Here is a 25,036-nt window from a genome sequence, read left to right as displayed (position 1 = left end):
AACTAATCCAGTACTTTTAGTTTGCTTTCAAAGTCATTTTTACTATTTTTATAAAATAGAAAGGGAAAAACTGGCTATTTAAAATCTGACCCATTTTTATTTCAATTATAGCCAAATTTGATCCCCTTAATTGAGCCAATTTCAAGCCCAATTTCGGACCAGCCCAATTTAAATTTAACCCGCCCCCGACCCAACTAATTTAACCCGACCGGCCTTCCCTCTTGATCTAGGTCGTTGATCATTTTGATCAACGGCCACGATTTCCCCTTTCCTTTTTAATTCACAAACACTACCATAATCCCCTCATTTCTCACCAACCTCCTCCTCTGAACTCTTCAAACACTCTCGAACCTTCCCTAACCATAGCCCCCTCTCACCGTCTTCCACCATAAACTCACCGGAATCCATGGCTTCCCAGGCCGTGGGAGTCTTAAACTCACCTCCCTTTGCTCTTGTAAACTTGGTACATGAGGATTCGGGGTCTGACCTCGAAGGTTCTCACTTAGATCTTTGCCGGCTCGAGGTTTCATGGCCATCTCCGGCTTTGCTTCGGCGTATCCTGGTCTTATGAGCCTATTTCTGACTTCTCCGACTTGGATCGGAGACCTTTTCAAAGCCTTTCTCATTCTAGGGTTCTTCTGTAACCCTAGCCCTTTGAGGTTTTCTCCGATTTTTCTTAGATCTGTTATATATCTATGCTCTACTTGAGTTTTCAAACCATTTCCCCAATTTCTTCTTTCAAAAATTATTTTTTTAAGGTCTTTCTTTTCCGATCTAGGGTTTTCTAAAATGTTTAAGTGATTTCTGACTTTCCTTTTCCTTTACGTGTACTTGCTCCTACTGTGTTCTTGTATTCTTCCTTTTATCATGCTCTTGTATGACTATCTTACTATGTTCTTCTATATGTGCTTTTCTGCTCTAATTTTCTGACGTTTTTGTGTTCTTCTACTGTATTTTCCTACTAAGTTCTTTAATGCCTTCTACTGAGCCCTGTTTAAGTTCCTTTTAGAAAACTCCTTAAGCATGTTTCTTTTACTATTCCTACCAGTATTTCCATTATGTTCTGTGAATCTCTCTACTGTATTTTTCTACCGCGTTCTTAAGTGTGCTTACTACTTTTCTTCTACTGAACTTTGTTTGAGTTCTTCTAAAAGAGCCTCTTAAGCATGTTTCCTCTGCTATTCTTATCAGTATTTTCCATTCTATCCTCTGAATCCTGCTACTGTTTGCGTGTTACTTTGCTATCATGTTCTCTCATGAGTTCTGAAAGAAGCATGTTAGAAGCTTCAATTCTCCTCTGAAACACATGTCTCGACTTAACTTGCTTTCCCTCTCCTTTATGTTTCCTGGTTTGTTTGAACTAGGGCTTTATTTCAAAGACCCCTTAGCTCTTTCAGACTGGTTTTAAACCTCTGAATGAGTGTGATATCTTTGTTTTCATACAATGTTGAACCTTTTCTTTCTACTGATTTTACAAAGGCATGACAGTTCTTTCTTGTTTAAGCATGTATGTATGCTTTTATATGTGTGTTGAACCTTTCTACAAAAGGCTTTCCAACTTATGATTGATTCAGAATCTTTTTTTTAGGATTGATTGATTATTACTGATTTTCCTTAAGTAAAATCTTTCCTCACTTTTCCTGACTTGGTTCATTTGTACAAAGCCTTCAACTTTTATTTCTTGGTTGTTAACTGATTTCCTATCCTTACTTGCACAAACCGTGTGCTATCAGATTTTTTCCTTAAATAAATCTCTGTGTATTTACCCTTCTTTTACTTCTTTGGAAAAGGTTTTGATCAATCCCTTTCCTTAATTAGTTTTGCCCGGTTGAAATTAGAATCCCTAAATCAAAGGGAAATTTTTGTAATTGATTTTCAAATCATTCTCCTACCTTATTCTACTTGCCTTCTACACTATAAAAGGGCATGAACCTTCTGCACTTTAACACACTCTCAATTTAAAACTTTTATACTACTTAAGTATCATAGTTCTCTAATCATAGCATTCTGACTATTTGCTTGCACTTTGGCTTCACAAGACTACTGCTTTCTTCTGAAACTGGTATGTTCTAGTTTAATTTTCAGCCTCATCCCAATGTGTTTATTTTACAGCTTCTACACTCATGTCTTCTTTACTGGCTATGTTTAATGTTAATTTCTTTTACTTGTTTCTGCTATAAATCCATGTACCCCTATTCCTCTCTATGTGATTTGAGTTGTAGTTCATGACATGACAATATACAAGTTATTGTTCATGTCTGGACTTAATCCCTTAGAGGGTCCTGACACCCAAAACAATGTGTTATAACAGGCTTGTGGGGTGTGCCAACAGTTCCTACTGCTTGGTATGTCCACTAGCTTGTCACTATTTCTCTACCACTTCCCCTTTCCCTTGTTCAAACTCTGCACTTACACTTACTCTTAGCTTCTAAGCTTTGTCCCCCTTTTGTAAGCCTTGCCTTGGGACCTTAAGTTCCCTCTGAACTTGGATACTCGAGGGCTGGCCCTTCCACACTGCACTATGTTCTTAATCCTGTATGTGTTTGGGTGTGAGCACTACCCGGAGTCCATTTGAGGCTCTTAGGCACTCTGACACATCCAAATGAGAGAAAAGCTTTGGTTCATGATCTCTTGAATTTGGTTAACCTCATATTTCAGACCTGGAGTCTGAATTAGGCTCCCCTTAGTTGTACTTTAATTTCTGATGTAATTTTGCTTTTCCTATTCATTCTGGGCTGTAATAATTTGTAATAACTTTTGGGGCTATTAGTGAAAAAGGGAGGGTAAATCATGCATGCAATAGGGGTAGATATCATGTTCGTAGGTATTTATTATAGTTCTGCAATCATGTCCTGCTTCCATTTCTGCGTTTTCATATAGAAATCATGTTTATAGGTTTTGCATTTTCATATAGAAATCCTGTTTATAGGTTCTGCATTTTCATATAGAAATCCTGTTTATTGGTTCTGCATTTTCATGTAGAAAACATGTTTATAGGTTCTACATTTCATAACGCTGCATATCATATAGATAAGCTGTCTATAGGACTTCTTGAATTCTGCATATGCATCTATCACTAGGCAAACATGTTCATATGTTTTAATAACAAACAACATTTTAGATACCATGCCTATAGGACTCCTGCATTTTTATTTCGACTATAAACATTTTTAAATCAATAACGCTTAGAAAGCATGCATATAGGGGTAATCAACCAAATCTGAATCGCCTCGCTCGTTTTAAGTTTAATCTGCAAAACTTGGTAAAAAACTAACAACCTTTCTGTAATCAGTTTACATCTTTGTTTCTGAAACTAATAGATAACATGCCTATAGGTTTCACCTAATACCTAGGCAAGCTTTAGGGTAAAAGCTATAACTGCGCCAGCCTTTGATAATTACAACCAGCGGGCAGGCCTAATTCGGACTTCTTATCTGAACATATGTGTTAAATCAGCTTGTTTTAACATTTTTAGATTAATTCAGACCATAACCAGTACATGTAAGACATGCTAAACAATCTGTCTTTAAGTTGAGGAGGCTTGTTTGAGCCTTTTAATGTTATGTGATTTCCCATATCTGCCCTATGTGTTTTGTTTGTCGCCCTAGATTTTGTCCTTTAAATCATAAAAGCCCAATCTCCCTTCCCTTTAGGACTAGTAGTCCTAAATACCTCCGGCACTAATAGGATTGGGATGGGTAAGAGCATGCAATAAGTAACGAAACTATTACGCGTTTTAATACCTTAACGGGGTGGGAAAGGGTAGATATGGATATAATGACCGGGGCGCTAATACCACGTGTAACCCCTCTTCTGAGGAGTGATTACCAGGTATTGCATTGATATGATCCATATTATTCGTAAACCTAGGACTCCCTTCCCTTTACTTGTGTATTTTATTACTTTTTTCAGAATTTTCAAACTATTTCCTCAAAAAATTTTGCTTTCTTTGTTTCTTCAAACATTAATTTATTTGCAGCCATAATGTGACAATCCGTCATATTTGAAACCTTTATTTGCTTACTTGTTACTTGTACTTAAAGTCATAATTGTAGCCTGGCTGGGAACCACACTAGTGGATCCTGAGGGGTGTCTAACACCTTCCCCTCAGGATAATTTCTAGCCCTTACCCAATCTCTGGTTTTCTAGATCAATTCATTCCTAGTGTCCTAATTCACTTTAATCATTAGGTGTCGACTCTTCAAATTCAAACCCAATTCCTAAAAGGGAACGAGTTGTCCTCCCAAATGTCACAAAACCCAATTTTGCGAGAAAAAGTGGGTGCGACAGACATTAGATATCATGCCTATAGGATTCTACTAATTGGTTCTGAATACAATCACCATTGTTAATCACTTAGACAATATGCCTATAGGACTTAATAATAATTCTGGATTCTACAAGCGTGATGCATTACTGTCTGAAGTACCCAGACGACATTTATTAAAATCAGTAGGCAAATAATAGGCCCTAATACTCGCCTCAATGAAACTGCTTCTATATAACACTGCTCGCCTATTTCTCACATATATATCATGCCTATAGGATTTTAAGATCGATTAAGATTGTCAATTAATTGCGTGCATTTGTTGTTTATGTGCGGAGGTCAACATAAGCCTGAGCTGCTCCTCCTTATAAACTGTTGCCATTCCCTTGGGCCGAACTTGGGATACCGACTGTACTGGTATGACCTCTAGAACCTGGTTGACCTGCACCCGCTACTCTGGGTTGCGGGCGGCGGGAGTATGTTCTTCTCCCCCAACCTAAGATGTGGCAGGAGCAACTGGGTTCAACCCTGCCTGAGCCAAAGTACCGAACATGCTCAGGAACTGTGCAAGTGTCTCTTGAAAAGTTGGTGCAGTAATAGGCATCTCAGGTGCCTAGTGCTTGTGCTCCAACTATAGCTACTGGTGTCTCCTCTATAGTAGCTCATGTGGGGACGTCCTCAGCCTCTACCCCCGCCCCAGCCTTTCGTGGCTCCAGCAGGGGGCGCAGATGCATGGTCATCTGATCCTACTGTACGTGTCCTCACAATATGTGAAAGAATAAAAGATAGATGTTTAGAATTTTGAAATCACCAATTTCTCACGACAAGGAATCAAAGAAGTTAAATTTTCCTAACAGTTCCATAGCCTCCCGAAGATCAGTACAGATGTCTCCATACAGATCCGCGAGACTCTACTAAACCTGCTTGTGACTCGTAACACCTATGAAGCTAGAGCTCTGATACCAACTTGTCATTATCCAAATCTCCCTCTGTAAGATGTCGTGACGACACCTAGTCTCTCGATTAGGTAAGCCTAGAAATTTGCGAAATAACAGAAATAAAAGCAGAATTTAACAACTAAATTTCAACATATAACTATATAACTGATAAAATGTCGCTCGACATATAAAAGTAAACCAACCTTTGAGTATAAACAATATTCCAAAACCCGATTGTCACCGGTCATAAGCTTCTAGGAGATAACTAATTGAAGTCTCAGTAGCAGTAGCAAGTACTCTCAGCTAATAGCATGGCCAGTAGGAGGTACCTAGGTCTACACACAAAATATGTGCAAAAGAGTAGCATGAGTACACCATAACGGTACCCAATAAGTGCCAAGCCTAACCTCAGTAGAATAGGGACGAGGTCAGGTCAGGGCCCTACTGAAATATAATAATTTAAGGTAGAAAAATATAGCAATGTAATAAGAGATTGGAAATTTAACAAGGAGAAGCTACAGAAGATAACAACACAACACATAGGGATAAATAATAGGGGCGCTCCCGAGATACCGTTTCGTAGTCCAAAAAGTAAATATGCAAGGGGGTCTCCCGAGGTACCGCCTCGTAGTCCCAAAAGTAAATGTGTAGGAGGATCTCCCGGGGTACTGCCTCATAGTGCCAAAAGTAAATATGCAGGGGGATCTCCCGAGGTACCGCCTCATAGTAACAACAATTAACATCAACAACTCTACAGCTTAAGACTGATGCAAATCAAGGAAAAATAGGAATTTAACTAAGGATGCTGCACATATTTCAAATAAGCATTTAAGAGACGTAGACATGCAATATTAGGCCAAACAGGATAACTACACATGCTGGTATAACTCAATTAAGATGTAACAGGTTACTACTCAGTAAAACTCGAATTTTACAATAATTAGCCCATGTACGCATTCGTCGCCTCACGTACACTGTGCTCACATATCACAGAAGTATCACAACAATACATAATCCTAAGAGGATTTCCCCACACAAGGTTAGGCAAGCCACTTACGTCAAACCAAGCTCATTCAATCAGTAAAAATGCCTTTTCCACGACATTCCGACTCCGAATGACCAAAATCTATCCAAAAGCAATTACATACCATAAATATAACTATAAGGAACCAATCTAAGTTGTGAAATCAAGGCTTCAACAAGAAATTAGAAATTCGCCCCAAAAAGTTGACCTGGGCCCACGTCTCAGAATCGGGTAAAAGTCACAAATTACGAACATCCATTCAACCAAGAGTTCACTCCTACCAAAATTATTCAAATGTAATACCAAAATCTCAATCAAAACTCAAAAATTCGGTTGAAGAACTTTCCCACCTATTCCCAAATTTTGTCAACCCAAATATGTAATTAAATGATGAAATTAACGATAGATCAGTAAAATATAACCAAAAATGAGTTAAATCATTACCTAATAGTTTCCTCTAAAAATTCCTCAAATTATCGCCTAAATCCGAGCTCTCAATGTCCCAAAGTAAAAATGAGATCAAACCCTCGTAATTTACCCTGTTCTGCTTAGTGATTTCGCTTCTACAAGGGGTTCACTGCACCTGTTGTTCCACATCTACGGAAAAACTATCACAGGTGTATCAATCACTTAATTCCAAACCATTTTCTTCTGCGAACAAGGGTCGCACCTGTGCGCCGGCGTCTGTGCTCCATCCTCCGCTTCTACGGAATTCTGACCGCACCTGTGGTCCCTGCTGGTCAGGCCCAAATTCACTTCTGTGGCTCACTAGACGTTTATCCGGTAACGCACATGCTGCCGAAAGTGTGCAGGTGCGATTACACCAAGTGCAACAAACTTCAGCCAATCCAACATAACTCTAAATGATCTGTTAACCATCTGAAATCAACCCGAGGCCCTCGGGACCTCAACCAAATATACCAATAAGTCCTAAAATATCATACAAACTTAGTCGATTATTTAAATCACATCAAACAACACTAAAAGTATGAATCACACTCTAATTCAAACTCAATAGACGTAGAAACTTCAAACTTCTACAACCGATGCTGAAACCTACCAAAACATTTCCAATTGACAAAAGATTTTGCACACAAGTCACATTTGATATTACGGACCTATTCCAACTTTCGGAATCAGAATCCGACCCCGATATCAAAAAGTCCACAACCGGTCAAACTTTTCAAAAATTCAACTTTTGTCATTTCAAGCTGAATTCAGCTACGGGCTTCCAAATCACAATCTGGACATGTTCTAAGTTCAAAATTACCCAACAGAGTTAACGGAACTGACGAACTCTATTCTGGAGTCGTCTTCACATAATTCCAACTATAGTCAAATTCCTAGAACTTAAGCTTCCATTTTAGGTACTAAGTGTCCCATAAAACTCCAAAACCAAAAACAAAACCTCCCGACAAGTCACATAAGCATAAAATGATACAGGGGGAGGAGTAAATAGTGGATTGGGGCTATTATTCTCAAAACGACCGACGGATCCTTACCGTGTTTGCAAAAGGTTTCTATGGACAGGTGGAGTGGAAATCTCAAAAAGGGCATTGATTGCTTGGGATAAGCTTAGTATTCTAAAAGTAGCTAGTGGTCTCAATATAATAGATATTCAAGCATGGAATAAGGCTGCAACATGCATGTTACTTTGGAATATACGCACCAAGACGGACAAGCTATGGGTGAAGTAGATACATTGCTACTATGGGAAAAGAATCATTTTGTGGATGAACCAACCTAACCAAGCATCTTGGATTGTCCAGAAGATCTTAAAAGAAATTAATACCTAGAAGAAGTGGGCCTATAGGATAGGGAGTTTGGTCAAATAATGAACTTCTCTAATCAAAAAATGTACAGGAAGATTCGACGAGAGTACCCAAAATGCTTTTGGAGAAGACTTATATACAACAATAATGGGGCTCCTAGATGGGTGTTTATATTGTATCTAAACTTACAAGGAAGACCACAAACGAGGGATAGAATAGCCAAATTGAAGATATGACATGCCCATTGTGTGCAAACGGGCCTCAAAAATCTGATCATATGTTCTTCAAATGTGCAGTAGCATTACAAGGATGGGAGATGATATTGAAATGGTGGGGAATCAGGAGGGCTCAGGGATGGTCTGAAGAAGTACATTGGGCAGAGGTTTATGCAAATGGTCATTAAACAATGTCTAATATCTATAGGTTGTGCATATCTGCTAGTGTTTATCATATATGGATAGAAAGAAACTTGAGGTATTCCAAGGAAAAGCCAGGCCAATAGAGAGTATTATATGAGTGATAGCACAAGAGGTCCATATTCGTGGAAATATGAACAGGAAGTTAGCTGGGAAACTACAAGATATGAAATAATAACCTAAAGGTTGATAATATCCTAACTTGTACTCCATAAAAAAATTCCACTGGCACTGTAGGAGGAATTTTTTATATTTGATTTTAGGACTTGGGACATGATGTCCAAGTTCTTAGAAATAGTTACGCTGTAATGATTTTTGGTTTGTGAAATGAAAATATTTACTAGCAAAAAAAAAAGAGTTCACGAAATTCAAAATTATGCCGACTGTCTTCACCTACTAATTTAGAATAAGTCAACTCAACTTCATAACTATTAAATGTCAACAACTATTTATTAAAAAAAGTTTCAACTGTAGTCCCTTATAAAGTGTTTGTAGCAGTCATGGTATAACCAAGCTGTCTGGAGCCATTCTTGTTCGGAGCAGGGGAAATTAAACGTCACTTCTGTAAGTTGAAGTGGCGGTCTTTTAGAATGCTAATAGAAAAAGTTTAGAAAATTTGGGGAAAGGAGAAAGCAGCGGTAAACGAATGTTTAAGGGCAGCGAATGTGATTATATATTTAGGAGCAGCGATGTGGAATTATTATGGGTCGCAGCTTATATACAATGTATATACAGAATTCGGTCAAAATCTATAAATGACATATAATTTGTATACACTTATGTTAATAGTATATATTTTGTATGCCGTTTGTACACCCGAAATACAAAATATGCATAATTTATTCACACCTTATTCTTCGAGTTTCAATATGAATTCCAACCAAAACCAACTCGAATCTTCACTAAATTCTCTCAAAATTAAAAAAATAAACTCCAAAAGATATTTTCAATCATTTACAATAACACTCAATCTAAACAAATAACAATATTTCAAAAACTAATTTTCGAATTCAAAGTTTCAAAACTTTTTAATGGCTATCAATGGAGTTTAAACTATTAAAAAATAATAATACCGTCTAGAAATAATATCAACAGTAAATTATAATAACACAAGAGAGTAACAACGACGCTAACGCTTTAAATGGGGTAAATACAATACCCGAGCGAAGCAATATTACCACTATTACAACTTAATAGTGTCAAGAGACTAGTACAACTTCAAAAGAACACTCTTTATTTTAAACACCTCACTACAATATTACTCACGCTCATTATTTATCTCATATATTACAATCTGTGGATTACTCTCTTGTCACAACCCAAGTTCTCCCTCCGTGAACCATCGTGACGGCACCTAGTCCCTATGACTAGGTAAGCCTAAGATTGCGGAAAAAGGAACAAAAAAACATAGAAGTCATCAACTAACAGGTAAATTTGAACAAGGAAAAGAGATGTCGCTCGGCATATACAATAATCACTTTCGAAAAGTACTTAAACTCTCCCAAAACCCAGAACGTCATAAGTCACAAGCTAAAGAAGAAAACAGTGCTTCTAAACTCCAGAATCTAACAAAGAAGGAAAGTACAAGAAGTGTTTAACATGAGGAAGAGTAGATACCGACTCCGAGGTCTGAGGACGCGACATATATACCTTGAAGTCTCTACAACTGTCTCGCCTCACTGGTAATGCAACTGATGTGAGGTACCTAGATCTGCACAGGAAAATCATGTGCAGGAAATGACATGAGTAAACCACAACGGTATCTAATAAGTGTCAAGCCTAACCTTGCTCGAGTAGTGACAAGATCAGGTCAGGGCCCTACTGGTGTGTGTGTGTGTGTGTATATATATATCGAATGAAATATCGCAGTAAAGATAAATATCTAAATTTAATGAGAATGAAATCACAGAAAAATAGCAGCTCAATATACAGAGATAACAATAGGGGATCCTCTGGGATACTGTCCTGTAGTCCCATAGTCTTGTACGTATATGTGCAGGGGGATCTCCCGGGATATCATCCCGTAGTCTCAAACGTAAATGTGCATGGGGATCTCCCGAAATACCGTTCTGTAGTCCCAAAATAAATATGCAGTACAGAGGAATCTTCCAAAATACTGTTCTGTGGTCCCAAAGTAAATATGCAGCTTAATCAAATAGAGATAGCAGTTATAGCAAGAAACCACAATTTAGGCTAAGTCTGAGTTAAGGAAGAACAGGAATTTTCACTAAAATATGCTGCATAGAGTTCAGATAGGCAGTTAAGATAGTTAAGACAATTAAGGCATGCAAACATATTTTCCTAAGCTAAACAAGATAGTTACATATACTAGTGTTGCTCAATTAAAGGAAAACAAATATTTGTTTAATGAAAATGGGGTTTTTCAACAAATAGCCCATGTACGCACTCGTCACCTCACGTACACGATGCTCAGATATCAAACAGTACCAAATCCTAAGGGTAGTTCCCCCACACAAGGTTAGGCAAGTCACTTACCTCGAACCAAGATCAAATCAATCCGAAATAATGCTCTTTCCACGGATATCTGGCTCCGCATGCCCAAATCTAGAAAAATCAATTACATAACGTAAATATAGCTACAAACAACTAATTTAGCTAATGAAATCAAAGCTAAAGCAAGAAAATAGGAAAACGCCCAAAAATTCTCCCTAAGCCCACGTCTCAGAATCGGGTAAAAATTACCAAATAAGAACACACATTCAATCACGAGATCACTCGTGCAAAAATCATCCTAATCCGACGCCTAAATCCCACTCAAATCTTAGATTTTTGGTTGGGGAACTTTTCCCCCAATTTCCCAACTTCCTCACTCAAATTATAAAACAACTATGGATTAATAAAATATGATCAAAATAGGATTAGGAATTGTTACCCAATGATTTCCTCTAAAAAAACTCTCGAAAAATCACCTTCCTCCGAGCTCTAAATTGAATTTTGTGAAATGAATTTCAAATCTTCGAATCTGCCCTTTTCTGCCCAGTGATTATTGCACCTATGGGCCAAGGATCGCATCTGTGGTCCCGCACCTACGGAATTTCCGTTGCAGGTGCGGCTTTCACTTAAACCACCTCGTTCACATCAGCGATCAAGAGGTCGCACCTGCATGTGCGCACCTGCGGACCCTTGTCCGCTTCTGCAATCCTAGACCGCTCCTACGGTTCCTTCTCTCGCACCTGCGATCTCAAACCTCCTTCCCATTTCGGCTTCTACAGTTCCACAACCACTTCTGCGGCTCCGCACATGCGGCCCAAAGTGCGCAGGTGCGAAAATACCAGGTGCAGGAATTTCAGCAATTTGCATAAGTCTCAAACCAATCCGTTAAGCACCCGAAACTCACTCGAGGCCCACGAGACCTCAACCAACCAAACCTAAAACATCATACAAACTTAATCGAGCACTGAAATAACATCAAACAACGTTAAAAACATCAATCAAGCTCCGATTCAACTTTAAAGAACTTGAAAGATCCAAATTTGACAACTGATGCCGAAACTACCCAAACCATGTCCGATTGACCTCAAATTTTGCACAGAAGTCATATTCAACAATAGGGACCTACTCAAACTTCTGGAATCAGATTTGGACCCCGATATAAAAATTCCACTACCGGCCCAGAACTCCAAAAATTCAACTTTCGCCATTTCAAGCCTAAATAAGATATGGACCTCTAAAATACAATCCGGATATGCCCCTAATCCAAAATAACCCAACGAAGAATTGACGGAACTCTATTCCGGAGTCGTCTTCACACAATTTCAACTACAGTCCAAATTTTATGACTTAATATCCCATTAGTCCCAAAACACTCCGAAACTCAAAACGAATCATCCTGGCAAGTGACAATAGCAGAAAAAGATATGGGGAAAGCAGTTAATAGGGGATCAACACTTTAACTCTCAAAATAACAGGTCAGGTCATTACATCATCCCCCTCTTAAAACATTTGTTTGTCCTCGAACGAGCATAGCTACATACTAGAGGTGGTGAAAAGATGAGGATAACGGCTGCGCATATTCTGCTCGGTCCCCCAAGTCGCTTCCTCGATCAGCTGACCCTGTCACACCTCCTTTTTCCGCACCCGCGAGGGCGCAAGGGAGTTTTTCCAATTAAAGGACAATCGAAACGGGATTGGTTTATTTATTTCAGAGTCGCCACTTGGGAGGTTTAGGGTGTCCCAAGTCACCAATTTTAATCCCAAATCGAGGAAAAGAATGACTCCATATTACAGTCTGCGTACCAGAAATCCAGATAAGGAATTCTGTTAACCCGGGAGAAGGTGTTAGGCATTCCCAAGTTCCGTGGTTCTAGCACGGTCGCTCAAGTGTTATATTCGGCTTGATTATCTGATTTTTATACAAATATGAACTTATGTGCAAATTTCATCTTTTAACCGCTTTTATCATTTAATGTTATTTTTATCAAGAATTGCAACATCGTGGAAAACACACCTCGAACCGCGTTACAATAGATGTACCCGAGGTTAGAGCTACATTTAGACTCTGTTAAGATTGGTATTTGGGTCACATAAATGTGCACCCATGTTTAGGAAGATAACATTATTAGACACGCGTCTAAAGCAACTAGCGTATCGTTATGTTGGGAAAAGGCCGTGAAATTCGCTAAACGGCCTGTCCCGAATTCTAAGTATTTAACATATATATTTAGAGGGCTCCGCAGCTTGTGCATTTTTGTTTGTCGAGGCTCGTCTCCTTCATTATTTTATTATTTTTTTAAAAGGAATTTGCAACGTCATGGAAATGCATCTCAAACCACGTCACAATCAATGTACCCGTGATTAGAGACACATTTCGACTCCGTTGAGATTTGGATTTGGGTCACATAAATGTGCACCCGAGTTTAAGAAAATTAAATTATTACGCGCCTAAAGCAACTAGCGCATTATTATTTTGGGTAGGGCCGTGAAATTTGCTAATCGGCCCGCCCGGAATCTAAGTGTTTAATACATATATTTTGTGAGGGCCCCGCAGCTTGTGCATTTTTCGAGGCTCGTCTAATTTTTATTAAAGGCAAGCCTAAAAATAATTATGATTTTCTACCCATGACGTCATCTGAGGTTAAATGAAAACAACGATTCTAATAAATAATAATATCCATGGTAAAATGAAAAAGCGATTCAACCAAGATGACTCACAAACCGTTCATACATTCTCACATTCACTTTAAACATGCAGTAACTATCCATAAAAATAAACATTTTTAACAAAACAACAAAAATTGCATTGTCGACATTCATCAATATCAAATACTCTCATTCGCCTTGAATCATAACATGCGAAACGAACAAAATGAAACAAGGATGAAGAACAATAACCTTTGAACCTCGACGACCTCAGAACGACAAACACGACTCCGACGGAACTCAAGCCGGATCTCACTGAACAACGACGGAACAATGACGAAACCTCGGACAAACACCTCGAACCGGACCTCGACTCAGCTTTTGGACTTTGGACTGGAACTCGACTTCAACACAAGGTCGAGCAACTCACCTCCATGAACTCCGGTTCAGCTAGTGGGCGTGAGGATGAGGGAAACAACCGCAGGGCTGCTTGGCGTGAAGCTGATGGATTGTTTAGTCGACGACTGTGGGGTCGACGGGCAGTGTTTACTGGCTGGAGGCGTCGCTGGACATGGGGACGACGAACAGCAGTGTCGTCGGGGCAGTGGTCGCGGACTGAGCTAGTTGTTTGGACAGTAGGGTTGAGGGGTTTTTGGACGTGAGGCTGGTGGCGGGCTTTGTTGATGGTGGTGGTTTGGACAGTCGGGAAGGTGACGGGGTGGAGAGGGAGCTGGGCGATGGTGGTTGCTGGTGGGTTTGGACGTGGGGGAGCAGCTGTGGAGGGTTGTTTATGGTGGTTTCACGGTGGGGAAGACGATGGGTGGCGGACGCAGGTGGTTTCACGGAGGTGGAAGCAGGTGGTTAGGGTGGTTGACGGGCCTGTTTGGTGGTGGTTCTGGCGTCGTTGGGTCGTCGAATGGTGGTGGTCGCAAGTTGGGTTTTTGGGTAGGGTTTCCGTTCGTTCTTCTTCTTTTATTGAGGAAGAAGATGAACAGTGATCGCCGGGTTTAATGGAGGATCAACGGACAGGTTGGATGGAGCTAGGATGAGGAGGAGTGGTTGATGGTTATGGGTGACGGACTGGTGGAGCTGGACGAGGTGGAGGAAGTTGGTTAACGCAGCAGTAGGGTTTTTTTCCTTTCTTCTTTCTGAAGAAGAAAGATGAACAGTGGTCTCGCAGCAAAAAAAAAATTTCAAGTCCTCCTCCAAATGTGTTTTGCCCGTGTATTTGATAACCTTCTGCCAAGAAAAATGAGCCCCACGCATGGTGGGATTCGAGACTTGTGTCCCCCACGCGTGGTGGGTTCCCCGTGTACGGTGTTCCGTCCGTGTTCCCCACGCGTGTCCCCTCACATGTGGTGGACTCGAATTATTATGGGCTAGGTCCGAAATTAGGCCTAAAACCGGGTAGTTTGAACCCGAATATTATTCTTTTGCCCGGACCCGAGAAATAGGAACACGACGTTGCTCAACTGATTATGTAAGCAAAATAACTACAAAAATAAGACTGATAATTAACACAAAACTAGATCTTTTTTAATATTTTTTCAAGATTAAAATAACTACAAAATACTAATAAAACTATTTTTTTGTAATTTTCGTTTTTAATATAAAGATAAAATATAAAGTAACATTTTTGTATTTTTCAAAATTAAAATGACTATAAAACATTAATAGAACTATATTTTTGGTAATTTTCGAAATTATATAAAGTACAAAAATAAAGTACAATTTTTGTATTTTTTCAAGTTTATGAGAAATACATAAACTAAAATTTATATATATATTTTTGTAATTTTCCTCTTTTGCGACGAAATAAAGCAAAAATAGTCAAAATAGCTATATTAGGCCTAAATTACATATTTATGCTAAAAATGTGAAAATTCTCGGGGAGGGTCAAAAATCAGGTGTCTACAGCTGCCCCTCTTTGACTGGAAACACGAAGAGTTTTCCGACAAAGAACGACTAGACATGTTTTTGACCCGACCATTACTTGGAGGGACTACACTACGGAAAGGAAGGGGATGTGACCGAGCCCTGGTATCTGAGCTGCCTACATATCCTTGGTTATAGAGGAATCAGGCCACGTGTAGTTTGGAAATGAGAGAGATGGTTAAGTGTATCGAGGTGTAGAGCCGATCTAGGTTCCGTTCCGTTGAGGTTCCGGTCCGTGGTCCTGTCATTACATCAAAAATGAAAACTGAAAAAGACTAACTAAGCCTATCAGCTACTAGTTACAAGGATTCCTATCTTTAAGTCTTCTGAAACTTGATCTTGAGTCTTGAATGGTGCTTCACACAGACTTTGGATTCGAACCTTGCTACTTGCTAGTTGCAGGTGCTAGTTCTTGAGCAGACCATATTTGTTTTGCCTAGATATCCTTGAGCAGACCTTGATACCCTTTTTGTGTCCAGCTTTTGTTGACCATCTTAGACTGTTGACTCGCATTCTTGAGGCGAGCTTCTGCTATTTATGACTTGGTTGAATGCTGGGGATTTTAGCCGTAGCCTTCTGATTCCCGGTGCTGGGGATTTTTATTGTTTCCTGCAGGGGATTCCTGTTGTATTCCTCTGCTTTATTGATTCTAAATGTGCTCCTTTCTCATATGAGCGGGATTTTGGCTTCAATACTTCAATTGTATTCCCTTATTCTCCAGGTGGGTGCCTGATTTCTTCCTTCCTTTGTCCTTGTTCTCCAGGTGGACGCCTGATTTCTTCTTTTCCTTGTCCTTGTTCTCCAGGTGGATGCCTGATTTCTTTTTCTTTTCTTTATCCTTGTTCTCCAGGTGGATGCCTGATTTCTTTTCCTTTGTCCTTGTTCTCCAGGTGGACGCCTGATTACTTCCTTTCTTCGTCCTTGTTCTCCAGGTAGACGCCTGATTTCTTCTTCGCCGGCTTGCGTTTTCCTCTGATGCTTTTATTTTGTGAACTTGAGGGATGGTACGGGCCTTTTGCTCCTCTGAGTACCAGTTTTCATTTTGCTTGATCCGCTGGGGACATGGCCTTCTTCATCAAGCCTTTCAATGGTTCTTTCGGCGGTATGGCTCTCTTCATCAGATTTGCCACGCTGGGCATGACTCAATGTTCACAAGCTGCTTCTTTCAAAATGCGTCCTTACGCGTCCTTTTGACTCGTGTGCCTGAGTTTGCCGCCCTCTGCTTCCCGGCGCTGGGGATTTTTATTGTTACCTGCTGGATATTCCTGTTGTAACCTTCTACTTTCCAGTGGGGTTACTGCTCTCAAAACCTGAAATATTTAAACTAAAACATAAAAATATTCCTCTCGTTATACAGGTGGGCGCCTATTTAAACTAAGACATGAAAATTATTCCTCTCGTTATACAGGTGAGCGCCTATTTAAACTAAGACTGAAAATTATTCCTCTCGTTATACAGGTGGGCGCATATTTAAACTAAGACATGAAATTTATTCCTCTCGTTATACAGGTGGGCGCCTATTTAAACTAAGACATGAAATTTATTCCTCTCGTTATACAGGTGGGCGCCTATTTAAACTAAGACATGAAAATTTATTCCTCTCGTTATACAGGTTGGCGCCTATTTAAACTAAGACATGAAATTTATTCCTCTCGTTATACAGGTGGGCGCCTATTTAAACTAAGACATGAAATTTATTCCTCTCGTTATACAGGTGGGCGCCTATTTAAACTAAGACTGAAAATTATTCCTCTCGTTATACAGGTGGGCGCCTATTTAAACTAAGACATGAAATTTATTCCTCTCGTTATACAGGTGGGCGCCTATTTAAACTAAGACTGAAAATTATTCCTCTCGTTATACAGGTGGGCGCCTATTTAAACTAAGACATGAAATTTATTCCTCTCGTTATACAGGTGGGCGCCTATTTAAACTAAGACATGAAATTTATTCCTCTCGTTATACAGGTGGGTGCCTATTTAAACTAAGACATGAAATTTATTCCTCTCGTTATACAGGTGGGCGCCTATTTAAACTAAGACATGAAATTTATTCCTCTCGTTATACAGGTGGGCGCCTATTTAAACTAAGACTGAAAATTATTCCTCTCGTTATACAGGTGGGCGCCTATTTAAACTAAGACATGAAATTTATTCCTCTCGTTATACAGGTGGGCGCCTATTTAAACTAAAGACATGAAATTTATTCCTCTCGTTATACAGGTGGGCGCCTATTTAAACTAAGACATGAAATTTATTCCTCTCGTTATACAGGTGGGCGCCTATTTAAACTAAGACATGAAATTTATTCCTCTCGTTATACAGGTGGGCGCCTATTTAAACTAAGACATGAAATTTATTCTTCTCGTTATACAGGTGGGTGCCTATTTATACTAATACATGAAAATATTCCTCTTGTTATACAGGTGGGCGCCTATTTAAACTAAGACATGAAACTTATTCCTCTCGTTATACAGGTGGGCGCCTATTTAAACTAAGACATGAAATTTATTCCTCTCGTTATACAGGTGGGCGCCTATTTAAACTAAGACATGAAATTTATTCCTCTCGTTATACAGGTGGGCGCCTATTTAAACTAAGACTGAAAATTATTCCTCTCGTTATACAGGTGGGCGCCTATTTAAACTAAGACATGAAATTTATTGCTCTCGTTATACAGGTGGGCGCCTATTTAAACTAAGACATGAAATTTATTCCTCTCGTTATACAGGTGGGCGCCTATTTATACTAAGACATGAAATTTATTCCTCTCGTTATACAGGTGGGCGCCTATTTAAACTAAGACATGAAATTTTGTTTTCCCGTTCCTCCGAGAAATTTTTTGACAATGGTAGAAAATTTTCTGCCCCTGTTTTGGTGACCTTTCTGGTATCGCGTTCCTCTGCCTTCATCGACCTTTATTTTCCTGCAGCAGACATTGTGAGCACGTGATTTTTGCTTCACGAGACAATCGCTCCAAAAGAAACAAAAAATAATAACAATTGATCCTGTTGTACAATTTTTGGATTTTTACATGGCACTTTGTTAATTATTTATGAGTTTGGCCCATTTTTACTTTATTAAAACAAAATACAAAAATGTACGTATCGTGCATAATCTGAACCGTAACATGGTTGTTAAATAGAAAATCATAAACAGGCGTCTTTGTCCGTGATTTTGTTTTGTTTGATTTTACCTGTTTTGAAATATTTTAGTGTGTGTGCAAATAATTGTATTGAGTGTGTATTTAATTTTAATTTGATTTTTTGCTTAGTTTTATTTTTAAAATAAATAAGAAAAAAAATAAAATAATAAAAAAAAATCTCTTCTTCTTCCGGATTGGGCCAATTTATTAAAATTGGCCCAAACAAACAATGCCCAAACCAGGCCTGCCCGGTCCAGTCCAGCTGATACCCAGGGTGTCCGAACGATGCCGTTTTAGTCCCATCTAATCTGGGCTGTTGATCTCAGATTGATCAACGGCCAAGATCACCTCCCCATAACCCATTAATGACCTCGACCCGTTTCCACCCGGACCGACCCAAACCCTTTAAAAGACGAAATGACACCGTTTCCCTCGAGCTGAAGGATCCTGGCCCTTCATCGTGCCTCATCCAACGGCCAAGATCCACCTACCCACTAAATATATAAACCCTTTACCATACCCTGCCCCCTATCCAACACCCCAGCCTTCGTCTTCACCAAACCCGTCCCCTTCAAACCCTAGCCGCCCCTGTATCCTTCACCATGAAAGCCGGCGGCATGGACGCCGGTGACACCACCCTTAACACCATAGAACCCCCTTGCCATCCGGAACACGGATCTGTTAACCATGTAGTTCGAATCCCTCCCCACCTTCTCGAATCTTCATTTGGAGATTCGAGTCAAAACTCGATCTACGCAGTTTAATCCCAGTTTCACACCAGACACTCCCCAGACCCCCCTCGTGACTAAACCATACTTGGTTTCGTCCGAATCTGGTCAGGGAAGCATGAATCCTAGATCTGATTTTCGGAACTTTGTGGTTCTCCGTCACTGGTCCACTTTGTCCAAGCCGAAGAGATTAAGGTCTAATGAACCTTAATCGAAATGTTTCTCATCTGAGAAACACTTCGATTAAAGTCCGTTCAGCCTTAAGAAAGGCCAGACCAAGTCCGAGTTTAAGGTTTTGATTTTTCAAGGTTTAAGGTGAGTTCTTTCTTTTTCTTTATTCGTTTTGGTCCATCTGATTTATGGTGAAGGTCTGTTCATGTTTTGTTTGTGTCCCCGAATTTTATCAACTATGCCCTGCCCACTTTGCCTGAACCTTCGTTGTTCGATTTGTTTCTTTCTTCTACTTGTTACTGAATGTGTATATGTGTACGTGCTGTGCGAATAATTGAGCTTCAAATTTGAGCTGATTAGCTGACCCCTCGAGTACAATTCTGCTTAGTCAGTATAATTCGAACCTTGTGTGATACTGTTAAATGTCTGATTTTTGGCTACGATTGTATGTGTTATAACTAATATAGTCGAGTCGACATGTGTCGTCAATTAGTTTCAGACGTTTGAACAACAAACAAATCGACCTGCTTCTGTTAAAGCATTTGCCTGAATCGATTAAGAACTGAGTTACTTATAATTGCTAATTTGATTTCAGAAATCTAAGGTTAGGCTGTAATGGTAATCTGAACTGGAGGGCATGTGCACAACATGGACATAAAGGCCCTTTTGAATTAAATAGTTTGACAGCATGTGCTGTCAGACTACATCCTGCTGCCCATGTTTGCTTTTAGTTAATAAAATGGGAAAGTTTAAGCCTGCCAAGGGAATGATGGGGTTTAATACTTAATTAGCTAAAGTGGAACTGAAAAGAAGATGGCACATGGGAGGGGTTTCTTTTAATCGATCATGCTGTAAAAGGGGTAATGTTAAGGTTTATAAAAGAGAGGACATACAGAGATAAAAGGGGGACCTAAGATTAGAGAAGAGAAATACACACATTGTGAGGATATAAGAGAAAAAGAGAGAGCTGATAGGGATACACAGACAGAGCATACAGAGATAGAGAGAGACACTGAGAGAGAACACCTGAGAGTTCAAATTCTGAAAACAGAAACTGGAAAAGAATTCTTTTTGATAACCCAAATAGATTTCAAAACTGAGGATTGACATTAGAATTTGAAAAGAAAGGAGATAGGGAAAGGGATATCACAAAAATCAGAAATTGTCTTCTTCCTACTGTTTGTTCGATTCTCAGTTTTGTTCAAACTGTCCAAATCAGTTCTGCCTTCCTTCAAGTGTCGGCTAAGTCTATTGTTTGGATTTGTATTGTTTGTTTCTCGTGGAATTGGATTGCATGGATCTCTGATTCCATACTACTGGGAATTTGTTTCATTCTGCCCTTCCTCCATTGGTTTTACTGGTCTCTTGCACTGGGATTTTTGTTCTATTGGTACCTGCTGTTACTGCTGCTGTTTGGTATCGCTTCTATTGCTCAACTGACTCCCCTACCTTCTTCATTATAAGCATTTCCTCAGGTACACATTTCGAATCTGTCTGATGTTGCAATGAAAGCTGAATCAAAAGATCTGAAGGAGTTATAATCACCTGTTGTATTGCTTACGAATTTTTTTATAAATGTTGTTAAGATATGTAAGTTCCTGGTCTGTTAGCCTAATAGAGATACATTAGTAAGGTTGTACTTAATTAAAGTTTATGCCAATCTGAAACTGTGACATTTTATTCGTTTAGTAGTATACAAGATGTAAACACAATCCATGAAAGGTGCAGCCATTTAATATGATTGTTAACTCAAACTCGCTCTTTCAGCATGCTTCGAATATGTAAGGGCAAATGGCTGTTTAGATCTAGCTAAAGATAATACAGTTTCAAACTCTTGAGTTTCAGTTTTCATTAGGCAGTTTATAGGATGAGTTTCAAATATCATTAGTCGCATTTTCTAATAAGCAATTTTAATTAATCTTGTCTGAATAAGTTAAAGTTAGGGAGCTTTTGTAACAGTCGTAGCATTTCATCAATCTCGTATATAATTCTTCTATCAAGTTAAAAGCATGTTTTCATGAGGTACAACGTTTCTTCACTCCGCAAATAATTAATCAGACGATTAACTAAAATCTGGATTTGGCCAAACATATAGTTGAATTAGCATGCATCTTTTCTTCTATTTCTAGATAAACACATTAGAAATGTAGTCGCTTTAGGATGTTCCTTCTAAAATAATGAGACGAGCCTCGCCAAATAAAAAATGTAAATTGCGCGGCCCTCAATAATTAACCATAATAAATATTTAGAATTCAGGATAGGCCGTTTTAGCGAATTTCATGGCTTCCTACAAAATAATAATGCGCTAGACTCTCTAGGCGCGATTTAATTAAATTACATTCTTAAACCCGGGTGCACATTGATGTGACCCGATTCCAAATCTCAACGGAGTCGAAGTGTGTTTAACAATTACGGGTGCATTGATTGCAACGTAGTTCGAGATACATTTTCACGACGTTGCAATTCTATAAAAATAAATGATAATAATCAAAGCGGTTTAAACTTAATAAAAGCACATAAGTCATAACATGTTTTTATTTAAATCAGATATTTAGCCATTATAACAATTTAAGCGACCGTGCTAGAACTACGGGATTCGAGGGTGCCTAACACCTTCCCTCGGGTCAACAGAATTCCTTACTTAGAATTTCTGGTTCGCAGACTTCATTTGGAAAAGTCGAATATTTTCCTCGATTTGGGATTCAAGATAAACCGGTGACTTGGGACACCAAAAGCCAAACCTTTCCCAAGTGGCGACTCTGAATTAAATAAATAATCTCATTTCGAATATTGTCACTTAAACTGGAAAAACTCCCCTCGCGCATCTTACCCTTCGGGGCCGGGGCGCGCAAAAAGGAGGTGTGACAGCTCTGGCGACTCCGCTGGGGAAGATTTGACCCAGAACCACTGGTTCAGGGTTCAAGAATTCGAGCTTAGAATAATTGTTATATTTGGCTTTATTATCTGATCTTTATTACATGTTTTTGCATAACGTGCTAAATGTTGTCTTTTACCGCTTTGATATTATCTGAACTGTATATAAACTGTGCCGAAACCCTTCTCTTCTTACCTCCGGGGAGAAGCTCGCTGGTCGAGACTCCCTATTCTGTTAGTGTCAATACCTGAAATAAGAAAGAGGTCGGACAAGTTACAAAGCCGGACGATCTCGCGGGTCCCCGGTACGTAGCCCCCTCCTCGACTCGAGTTGTCCGCTCGGGTACACAGTCTAGAACAAATACCCAGGTTACGAACCTAGAATAACTTGACTTCATGCCGGATCCCTAGTAGGAACGCTTATTTGCATCATGTTGCATTTGACTTAGGGGACTCAACACAGGGGTTGGGTCCGTCTAGGACAGGCAACCTGAAATAAAAAGACCAATCATTGCTGCATTCCTATCTATGTTGTGCATTTATTTGCTTCGGTTCCGCATGTCGACCGGTTCCTAAAAAAAGGAAAATAGCAGCGTAGGGGAGATAATTACTTATTTTGGAAAATAAAACCAATGTCCAAGTAGTATCAAAACCTCGCCGGAATTTTTCTAAAAAAAAATTGTCTTTTTATTGAGAGTTAAAAAAAAATATAAAAATTTTCTTTTATCACTTTCAAAATCAAAAAAAAAGAAGGTATTTATTTTAAAAGTAAAAAAAAACGGAAAATTCATAATTCAAAAAAAATGTGTTGTTTCTTTCGTAGTACCCCTTTTATGAATTCAGACTAATAGTCCAAATTTTTCCTAAAAAAAAAATATACCTAAAAAAATATAATAAATATTTTCTTTAGTCTTTATCTCTTTTCAAAAAATAATAAAAATACATATTCTTGATTTCTAGGTTTATTCGATTTTCCCTATTTACGGTATGCCCGAACTATGCCGGTTTGATTCTCACCGGATGTGAGATACGTAGGCAACCCTCGTTGGGTTCAACCCCCATTTTTGCTAAATAGCCAAAACCAATGAATAAAAAAGAAAAAACGTGTTTCAAACTAAAAGAAAAGAGTCATAAATAAATCGGGTGACGCTGTTTTGTCATAAATAGCCGAATGTTCCCGAAAGGGACGCCAGAAGGCTGACTTTGCATAAACAGCCATCTTTGGGTCTTGTTTAGCATTTTTGTCCAGTTGACCCACACAGCCTTAAAATCTTCGTCCCCAAAGTGTTTAAAGGCCGTGTTCAAAACTTGATCCCCTCTGTAAAAATATTTTTGAGTCAGTCATTTTTGTTAAAATCACCTTAATAAATGTGGAGGATGAGCACGATGCAAAATGAACATTTTTCAATAATGACCAAAATCCCTGTCAAGTTACGGCTATGGTGGAATGATCTAGGTGTTGAAGGACAAAATGAGGTTAAGAAATATCTGAAAGGTCTTGTGGGTTTGTTGGAAATCCAGCCTCGGGGAGATATCATAAGAGCTTTGGTTACCTATTGGGACCCGGCGCACAACGTTTTCCATTTCTCTGATTTTGAACTTACCCCGACTTTGGAAGAAATGGCTGGGTACATCGGGAATGCTGAACTTCCGTTAAGACAGAAATACTTGGTTGCCCCAAGAGTCGTCACGGTACATCGGTTCCTAGATTCATTGAAGATACCTAGAACAGTCCACAACCCGGATCTAGCAGCCGGATTTTGTACTCCATGCTTCATATATGATAGGTACGGTCATGAGGGGGGATTCAATAATCCAATCAACAAACTGTGCAGCAAAGGAGTTCGTCAGAAGTGGGACGAGCACAGACGGGTAGCGTTCATGATAATGTTCCTAGGCCTTCTGGTATTTCCAAGGAAAGATGGAAACATTGATTTGAAGATATATGTGGTCGTCAGCACTTTACTCACGCAAAGTGACAGTACTCTCGCGCCAATGGTGGTATCTGACATCTTTCGAGCTCTTACAGCTTGTAAAGCTGGGGGAAATTTCTTCGAAGGTTGTAACTTGCTCCTACAGATATGGATGACCGAGCACCTCTGCCATCATTCCGAGATTTTGAGCCATGGTTCCCCGGAAAAGACCTGCATAGAAGAATCTTACACGAGAACCAAAGAGATCAGTTTGCCCAAAGGAGTCCTGGCATGGACCTCGTTCTTTCAAGCTCTTACTGCCAGCCAAATACAATGGACGTTGGGATGGTTGCCTGTTGATGAGATCCTATATATGTCTGCAGCTAAAACTCATTTCTTACTGATGGGGCTTAAGAGCATTCAACCTTACGCACCCTGCCGAGTTTTGAGACAGTTCGGAAGATGCCAGACAGTACCTCATGAGGAAGATCTTAGCACTCAAGCAGTTGAGATGAGTCCTAACGGACAATTCCCAGAAGCAAAGATCCGCCAAATCTGGAGTGAGTGTCAATATTTGAAATCAGATACTTGCGTGCGAGATCGAGCCAAAGGAGAGACGGTGCTAGGTTAACTTGCATGGTATAGAAGGGAACTCGAGCATGAAAGGCCGGCTAAGAGACCCCACATCCGGAATTTCACCGAATCATCGCAAAGACAGTGGGATTGGTTAGCAAAGGAAAGAGGCTATTGCGCC

Source organism: Nicotiana sylvestris, chromosome 12 (genome assembly GCF_000393655.2).
Source record: "Nicotiana sylvestris chromosome 12, ASM39365v2, whole genome shotgun sequence".
Classification (NCBI taxonomy): domain Eukaryota; kingdom Viridiplantae; phylum Streptophyta; class Magnoliopsida; order Solanales; family Solanaceae; genus Nicotiana; species Nicotiana sylvestris.
Note: the sequence above shows the minus strand (reverse complement) of the source record.